We start from the raw sequence: 9,596 nt of genomic DNA, 5'->3' as shown, positions 1-9,596 counted from the left end.
CAACCCAAGTGTTTACTGATGGGTGAATGGATCGCAAAACGTAGTATATATGTACAATGGAATATTATTCAGCCTTAAAAAGGAAGGAAATTCTGACACATGCTACAACATGGATAAACCTTGAAGACATCCTAAATGAAATAGGTCAGTCACAAAAGGACAAGTATTATATGATTCCACTTATATGAGGTACCTAGAGTAATCAAATGAATAAAGATAGGGAATTCCCTGGCGGTCCAGTGGTTAGCACTCCATGATTTCACTGCCGGGCTGCACAGGTTCAATCCCTGGTTGGGGAACTAACTAAGATCCTGCAAGCTGCGTGGTGTGGCCAAAAAAAAAAAAAAAAAAAGACAGAAAGTAGAATGGTGGTTGCCAGGGGTTGGGGGAGGAGGGAATGGAGAGTTATTGTTTAATGGGTATAGAGTCTCAGTTTTGCAAGATGAAAAGAGTACTGGAGATGGATGGTGGTGATGTTTGTACAACAATATGTGTAGTTAATACCAGTGAACTGTGTAGTACACACACATATATGCATATATATATATGTACATATTTCTCACAATCAGGAATGCTAAAATGAATTTGCTAACAAATGCAAAACTGGCCTCTACCAAGGATGGAATCAATTCCATTTTACCAGACAAGATTTGTTTGCATACTTACGAACTGAATTTTAAACAATTTAAAATAATATATCATATTTAACCCAATATATTCAAAATATTATCATTTAAACATGTCATCAATATAAACATTATTATTGAGATATTTTGCATTCTTTTTTTCATACCAAGATTGCAAAACATCTCAAGTGCTCGGTAGCTACATGTGGTTAGTGGCTTCTGTATTAGACAGCACAGCTGTAGACAACACATAACATTCCTTTGAAAGAACATCCAGGAATCTTTTTGCCTTTTCCAAAGTCTTCTCCAATTTTTCCTGACAGTTTTTTAATTAAAAAAGAATTACCCAAGTAATCTATGTTCATTATACAAATCTCAAATGCAGGTAACTGATGAGAAAAAAATCACAATAAATGCCACCATCCAGAGATAATCACAGATTCGGATTTTTTATGGCCTCTGAGACTTTAATAGACACATTTTGTTATATATATTTTTTAAATAAATAATTTTATATACAATATAAATGTATAAACAATGTAGTTATATATTTTACAGTTTATATGTTTTGTTAATATATAATCTATGAAGTTGTATTATTTTTCAGAGTTTTAAACTTTTCAGAATAGTTTCAGATTTACAGAATTATTGCAAAGAGTACAGAGAGTTCACTTATACCCCACACGCAGTTTCCTCTGTTATTAATATCTTGCATTAGTAGTGTAACTGAACCAAACTTGTGTCTGCTCACCTGTGTGCAGTAAAGCCAATCTACTGACCCTGGGTTGTGGTGAAGGAAAGTGCAGCATTTATTGCAGGGCACCAAGCAAGGAGTCCAGAGCAGCTAATGCTCAAAAAGCCTGAACTTCCCCAATGGGTTTCAGTGAGGCAGTTTTAAAGGCAAAGTGAGGATGGGGTGTCCCAGGTTATGCAATCAGCTCGTGCACAATTCTCTGATTGGTTTATGGTGAGGTAACAGGGTGGTGTCACAGGGGTTAACGTTATCAATCCTTAGGTGCCAATAGGTCTGGGGGCTACATGCTCATGATCATCAAGTAGTTAATTTCTTCCATTTGGTGGTGGTTTTAGCGTCAGTAAAACAACTCAGGAAATGTGTACCAGATACTATTATCTATACTTCAGAGAGGAGCTAAAGAAGAGGATATGGGGGAGGGGTCTGTCCTGGGAAGGCCCCTTAGAATCCTGCTCAGTTATAGTATGGTATATTTATCAAAATTGATGAGCCAACATTGATACGTTATTATTAAACTCCATACCTCATTCAGATTTTTTCAGTTTTTCCCTAATGTCCTTTTACTGTTCCAGGATCCTATCCAGGATAACAGATTATATTTCCTAGTGATGTCTTTTCTTAGGCTTATCTGCGACAGTTTCTTAGACTTTCCTTGTGTTTGATGACCTACCTTGCTAGTTTTGAGGAGCACTACTCAGGTATTTTGCAGAATGCTGTTGAATTGGGATTTGTCTGATGTTTCTCATGATTAGACTCAGAGTAATTGTGTTTTGGGGAGGAAGTCTACAGGGGCCAAGTGCCATTTAAGGGCACATCAAATCAATCTGACAAACTATCAATCTGACTTATCACTATTGATGTTGACCTTGATCACCGGGTGAAATCATATTTATTTTTGACTAGAGAATATATGCACATGATACAAAAATTTAAATATACAAGTCTCCCTCTCATCCTCCCTCTTCCCCCCTCAAACACACACAGGCTGCCTCACCAAAGATAATTACCTCCAATTTCTGGAGCCTGTGAATATATTACTTTACATGACTAAAGGGATTTTGCAGATATGGCTAAATTAAGTATTTTGAGACAGGGGAGATTACTCTGGATTATGAGGATGGACCCAGTGTAAATATAAGCATCTTTATAATGAAACCAAGTTCCCCTAAAACCAAGTTCCTCTACCAAGTTTATGATTGACCTCTCTATTCAACACCTGTTCCCCTGAAGACTGAGGAGTATCAAAGAAAAGGAGGAATTGAAACTGTACAGGACCCTGTGGGGCCTTCCCAAATACAAAGGCCTTTCTGTACCCCCCATTTCTTGTTTGTGGGAAAAAGGTTTCCGTCTCCAAGACCTTCTCTGAGTTGCAAAGTGCAGATTCATTTAGTAATTAGAGTGAGGGAATACAGAAAGAAACCATAGTGTAGCCATGGGGCCTGCTCCTGGTTCCTCCTGGGGGGATGTAAGGAAAACCTGACATACATCTCTGAGTTATTCTATAGGAACTAAGGGCCCTGCCCAGGTAGAGGATGGTAACTTCAGGCTCAGTACAAGCACTGGGACCCCAGACTGGTTGGAACCGGAAGGCTGATGATTGAGATTCTTAGAACACCACCCTGTTACCTCACCACCAACTAGAGGAAGGTTACACACCCTGCAGCCCTCCCTCAAATTTCCGTATAAAACCTTCTTCCTTGAAACCCATGGGGGAGTTCTGGCCTTTTGAACACAAGCCACCCGTTCTCCTTGCGTGGCCCTGGCAATAAATCTTTCTCTGCTCCAAACTCTGATGTTCAGGTGTGTTTGGCCTCACTGTGCTTTGGGCACACAAACTTGCGTTAGGTGAGAATAAGAGGTTAGACAGGAGGGTCAGAGTCAGAGAAGGCATCATGAAGACAGAAGTAGAAGGTGGAGTGATGTGGGGATATGAGCCAAGGAATGTGGTGGTCTTTAGAAGCTGGAAAAGGAAAGGAAATGGATATTCCCTAGAGACTCCAGAAGGAACACAGTGTTGACCTCCAGAACTATAACATAATAAATGGTGTGGTTTTAAGTCTCTAAGTTAGTAGTAATTTGTTACAGCAGCAATAAGAAACAGGAACTGTCAACTCCCTTTACCAGTTTTTCTGCCAGTGAATGTCCAGCCTTGTCTTGAATGCCTCCAATGATGGGGATATCACTATCTCCACAGGCACCCTGTTTTCTTTCCAGCAAGCTCTTTCTTCTGTGGAAACCTTCCTCCATGGTAACCTCCCACCCATTGCATGCCCACCTCAAGCCCCAGTTCTCAGAGCAAGGATCAACAGACACAATCTAAATCCCTTGTACACATGAGGCTTTTATAGACATAAATTATCTCTTCTGCAGGTTTAACATCCTCCAGCTTTTCCCTTGGCCAGTTTACAAAAAGGTACAAAAGCCAACTTTCTCTTGATGAGGCTTCAGCTAAACACTTGTGGAATGGGATCCCATTGCCCGTGTCTTCCCATCCATGGAGGAGCCTATGGCAAAGTCCATAACCGAGCACACCCCCTTCCAAAAAGAATCATGTAGACCCCCTCCTCACTTCCCCCAGGGGCTCAACAATAGTCTCGACCCTTTCGATAGTATTTGTCATTAAAAATAATGTCAAAACTTCAGGTTCTGAGCGTTGGCAAGTGACTAGAATTTAATAATACAGTTTCATTTCCATTGTATTACTTTTATAGTTATTTTCTATTGATGGCAAGAGAAACTAATTTTCATTTTCTGTTCAGGCTAGAGTTTCCATTTAAAACATATAAGTAGTAAAAAGACTGAACCAGTTTAAGGTAAATCTTGGAAACGCGGGTGGTTATTGATTGCGGCTGACGAGGGGCTGTGTGGTTGGATCTGGAGCTACCAGGGACCTCAAAATTATTTGGATAATTCCCAAGCCGCGTCGCACCATACAATGCACTAAAAAAGATGCCACAAACATATACTTGAGAGTCAGGATGGCCGAGCGGTCTAAGGCGCTGCGTTCAGGTCGCAGTCTCTCCTGGAGGCGTGGGTTCGAATCCCACTTCTGACAACTTTCTCGTTTTTTCTTTTCCAGTTCCAGGGTCTAAAGTAGAGTGTCTTTGCGGTTTCAGATCGGATCTTTCTCTTTTACATTCCAAAAGTCAAATAAATATCATTAAGAAAAAAACACCTTTTAAGAAGGAAATACTTGTTTCGTAAAAAGATTAATAGTATTACCTATTTGATGTGCCACTTTACGTGAAAAGCAAAAAAAAAAAAGAAGAAAACGAAGCTTTGTCAGAAGTGGGATTCGAACCCACGCCTCCAGGGGAGACTGCGACCTGAACGCAGCGCCTTAGACCGCTCGGCCATCCTGACTACTGACTTTCTCTTTTGTGAGCAATGCCCTTCAAAATGGCTCTAGTGTGCGCATGCGTAGCGAACAGCGGGAACTATCGTTCTCCTCCCTGTGCTGGGAAGAGCTAGACACTGGCGTTTGCTCGAAGGGGAGGAGCGAGACGGAACGAGAAGGTGCAGAACTAGGCGCCTGGGCACCAGCAGAGGGCGCGCGCGGTGTGCCGGACACCCTGAACGGCGGAGAGACCGAGGACTATTACTTCGACCCGTGTGCGTTCGTGCCGCCGACAGGCATTCATTCTACATTCATGCATTTACTATTCACATCAGCTTTGATTCTTGCATATCTCTAAGTACCCTTGCATTTCTGCATACATGCCCTGTTGCCTGTTCCGCGAGAAACAGTCAAGTCCGCACACTCGCACCGGCTTATAGATCTCCGCTGGCGCCCGAACCAGGTGAAGCCCGGATATCGCAGGGTCTCTTGGCACGCGTACATTCGTCAAAACTGCAACTTCACATTTGTATGTGTGTTTAACTCATTTACTCAGGCTCCGGGTTACACCAAGTCCTGCAGCGGCACAGCCAGATCCACCCTTTTCCCTGACCGTGTTCCTAGTTCGCAAACCTTGCTTGGCACACAGTAGGCGTGCAGGGAATGTCCGTGATTAATCCGTCCCTCGCCTCCTCCTTCCCGCAATGTGTCATTTCGTGATTCACGTCTCCTCCCTAACCCCAGACTTACCCACGCACTGGCTCTGCCCAGGGACCAGAAGACCTCAGGTCGCGAGGGTAACTTTCTCCACGGGATTTCGGGGAGGCTTGTATACAAAACAGAATTTCCGCCCTTAAGACACATTCAAGCCTGGGGGGAAGGGAGAAAGATAAGAAATACGTGAAAGGTAAAATGGCAAAAAAAAAAAAAGAAAGAAAGAAAAGTTTAAAGGTGCTGCTAAGTGCAAGAAACAGATGTCAGGAAACTTGCAAGAGACTTTGAAATAGGCCAAGAAAGATAACTGGGTGTCGTCTGGGGCACCAGTCCTGGCTGGCTGATTCTCAAGGGCCTGCACCTTTCATTACTTCTACATACAAATGATTCTTATTCACGGAAATGCAAGTGGATTTTGTTGGAGTGGAATGCAATTAATTATTGCCCTGTGGATATTGACCATTTTTGCATCTGTATTATAAATCCATTTCATCATCTGTGATTGCCAATATATGTGTGTCCTTTGAGTCGGTTGTAACATCTTACTGGTTTCCCCACAAATTACTGAGTTAATGAAATCTTTGACTTGTATTCATTTTATAATTATGTGAGAATCACGATTTTACCTTTAAAAAAGTCTCTTTTAATAGCAATCAAGGGTGACTAGGGGTACTTCCCTGGTGGCGCAGTGGTTAAAATCTGCCTGCCAGTGCAGGGAACATGGGTTCGATCACTGGTCGAGGAAGATCCCGCATGCGCTGGAGCCCGTGAGCCACAACTACTGAGCTCGCATGATGCTACTATTGAAGCCTGAGCGCTCTAGGGCCCACGTGCTGCAACTGCTGAAGCCTGCGTGCCTAGAGCCCGTGGTCCCCAATAAGAGGCACCACTGAAATGAGAAGCCCGCACACCCCAGTGAAGAGTAGCTCCCCACTCACCAAAACTAGAGAAAGCCTGTGCAGCAACAAAGACCCAACGCAGCCTCCCCACCAAAAAAAAAAAAAAGTGACTAGGGGCTCCCACCATAAAAAATGGTACTGATGGACCTAGTGGCAGGGCAAGAATAAAGATGCAGATGTAGAGAATGGACTTGAGGACACAGTGGGGGAAGGGGAAGCTGGGACGAAGTGAGAGAGTAGCACTGACATATATACACTACCAAATGTAAAACAGATAGCTACAGCTCGGTGTTTTGTGATGACCTAGAGGGGTGGGATAGGGAGGGGAGATGGGGTTATGGGGATATATCTTATAGCTGATTCACTTTGTTGTACAGCAGAAACTAACACAACATTGTAAAGCAATTATACTCCAATAAAGATGTATGAAAAGAAAAAAAAAAGAGTGACTAGGGGCTCTCATAGGAAGGGTGGTCAGGGAGGGCCACTGTCAGAGGAGGTGACAATGAGTTCCAAAGGGAGAGACAAGCACAGTCAAAGCCGGGAATAGCAGTCTTCCAGGTGGGAGGCATAGCCAGTGCAAAGGTCCTGAGGCAGGGAGGGGCTGTGGTCTGTTGGAGGGGCAGCAAGGCCAATGGGGCAAGGGTATGGTGGCAGGAGGTTGAAGTCCATATCACACATGGCTGGGATGCCAGGAAGAGGAGTTTGGCTTTTCTTCTGCGTGTGTTGGAGTCACTGGAGTGTTTAAAAGCAGGTGAGTGACATGATTCAGTTGGCCTTTCAAAATGATCCCTTGGGCTGCTGTAGGAGAAAGGACATGAGAGGAAAGAGAAAAATCAAGAGTCCAGGGAGAAGGCCATGGAAAGGAGGATGAGAGATGATGGAGGCTGGACCAGGGAAGTGGAGATGCAAAAGGTGGTCAAGTTCAAGATTCAAGATGTGTTTTGGAGGTATAATGAACAAGCCCTGCTGGCTGGCTGGTGTGTGTGTGTGTGTGTGTGTGTGTGCGTGTGTGTGAGCGTGAATGTGGAGAGAGGGGACGCAGGGATGCAACAGAAATTCACCAAGATCATAAAGGTTATCAGATGCTCACAACTTCCCTTTGAGATCAGTGCTGTGGGCAGGAGCTGCTCCCTACTCCTACTCCAGGGAGCTCAGGCTCACACAGGCTGAGTGATTTGCCAACATCCTCTTTGGGGCAGAAGCCCTGTGCTCTCCACCTCTGGAACCCTCCCCTCATGCCTTACACCACCAACCTTTCTATGGGCGCATCGTTTTAGAGGTAAGAAAACAGTGGCAAGCCCAGAGCTGGAGCCCAAGCCAGACCTGCTCTGCCTGCTCCTCTCCTGGCCTGGCTGGGAGAAAGTGCTCATTGGATGGAGGTGCTGAGGCCCCACTCAGCCCTACCTCCTGCGTTTGGGTGGATGGTCAGCTGTCCTCCCCTGACACCTTTCAGGTGCCAGATTTGTGGCGTGGAGGAAGCCATTTCAGGATCCCATTCCAGCTTCAGATCCCCAAGACCAAAAATGGGAAAGGGTCACTATTCCTGTTTGTTCCATTTCCCCCTTATCAGCAGCCTAGACACCAACGATGGATCCTCGAGGGACAGACCTCACTCATTTTCCACTCTGGGCATTTGTCCAGGTTGGGAGAGGAAAGTCCCCTGAGCTCAGCCTGGAAAGTCTACCAGCAACTGGGGAAGTCCCGGCATGGCCCTGCTCAGCCCTAATAGGGACAGATGGAGTCAGTCCCCGTGGGGACCTGGTGCTCAGCCAGCCCAGGGGCCTGAAAGGGGGAATCCTAGCATCCCTGTGACCTTGGCACACATACCCACCTCTGCTTGGGAAAAGAGTGGCAGGAAGCTGAGTTTTAGCGAATGTCTCCTTTACAGCCATTATTTCACTTAATGTTCGTAACATCACCACAACACCGAATATCATTACCTGCATTTACAGATGAGGAAAATGAGGCTCAGAGAGGCCAAAGTAACTTACCCAGAGTCACACAGATGATAAGTGGAACCTGATTTTTCTGGCTTAATACTCTTTTTTTTAATACTCCTTCTTGAGAACTATTCTGAGCCTAGAACTATTCTGAGCCTAGAACTGTGATAGGTACTTTATTTACATTGTTTCTTTTTAAAAGCAAAAGCCATGAGGGCTTGCCAACTAAGGTGGCAGGCTAGATTTGGAGACGTTAATTTTAGTTCTGTTTTCATTATTGGAGGAGACTTAAAAGAAAGGGTAGGCTTTTCCCAGCAAGCCAGTCCAAGTGGCAAGGCCAAGTTTTTGTGCCTCAGGCTCTGATTTCCTTGGCCAAGGTTCAGGGACAGAAGCCATCAGGCGCCAGTAGTGAATCCCTGCCAAGGCCTGGTTTGGGCATCTTGGTCCACTGAGGGGGGACCTCAGGGGTGAAGCGGATGAAGCAGGTGTGGATCTCTGATGGGGTGGGATAGGAACTGCTTCGTCCCTCTGGGACGAAGCCAAAGACCCCAGGTCCCCCCTTGGTGTGGAGAGTTGGGCAACCCAGTTCCCCGATTTTGAATGGATCATGTGGACAGTGGTGACCAGAATGGACCAAAGACCAGAAGCTCACTTCCAAGTTCTGTAAACTGCTTATCATGCCCCCAAGGCCTTTGATCACCCTAGAAAGAGAACCCCAGGAATGCAGGAGACTCTGTAGCATGCCACTCTGATAAGCAAGAGGTGTACAGCCAATTTTGACTTGAGGCAGCATGGCTGAGCGGCTCAGCGTGTGGATTCTGGAACCACCTGAGTTTAAATCTTGCTTCTGCTAGTTCTGTGACCATCTGGAGTTATTTAGCCTCTCTGTCCCTCTGTTCCTCAGTTTCCCAATCTGTAAAATGAGATTAGGAATAGTATCTGCCTCAAAGGGTTGTATAGATTGAAGAGTTAATACATGCTCAACGTTTAGAGTTCCTGGAATAGAATAAATGCTTTAAATGTTAGCCTAGAAAAATAAAGCAATGTACCATTTCTTTCTTTTTCCCCCCCAGGAACTGCCAAAGTATTAGTGTTTAATAGCACAACTGACCAAGGTCCAAGATATGAAGTTACCGTGTTCAGGAAACGTGGGGGGCACGGGAGGGAAATCACTCTATAAATTAACTCTATAGTATGTGGTAAGAAGAATGCACACTTTATAATATAAAACCTATCTACACATAGTAGTTAGTTGCAAAAAACCATCGTCTCCTCTTGGCTTGTAAAAAGGTTGTTCCAGATTCCAGTGCAGATGAGCAACCT

General features: G+C 44.6%; 2 non-coding genes across 2 annotated transcripts; one reads left to right on the top strand and one right to left on the bottom strand.

Annotated features, from left to right (window-relative positions):
• Nucleotides 1–4,352: 4,352 nt before the first annotated feature.
• Nucleotides 4,353–4,435, top strand: TRNAL-CAG (transfer RNA leucine (anticodon CAG)). The gene has a single exon. It is a non-coding gene; the product is annotated as a tRNA-Leu (tRNA).
• A 225-nt stretch (nucleotides 4,436–4,660) lies between these two features.
• TRNAL-CAG (transfer RNA leucine (anticodon CAG)) lies at nucleotides 4,661–4,743 on the bottom strand. Its single transcript has one exon. It is a non-coding gene; the product is annotated as a tRNA-Leu (tRNA).
• Between the last annotated feature and the right edge of the window lie 4,853 nt (nucleotides 4,744–9,596).

The sequence above is a fragment of the Balaenoptera acutorostrata genome, chromosome 19, assembly GCF_949987535.1.
Source record: "Balaenoptera acutorostrata chromosome 19, mBalAcu1.1, whole genome shotgun sequence".
Lineage (NCBI taxonomy): Eukaryota > Metazoa > Chordata > Mammalia > Artiodactyla > Balaenopteridae > Balaenoptera > Balaenoptera acutorostrata.
This window is presented reverse-complemented; position numbering and strand designations above follow the sequence as displayed.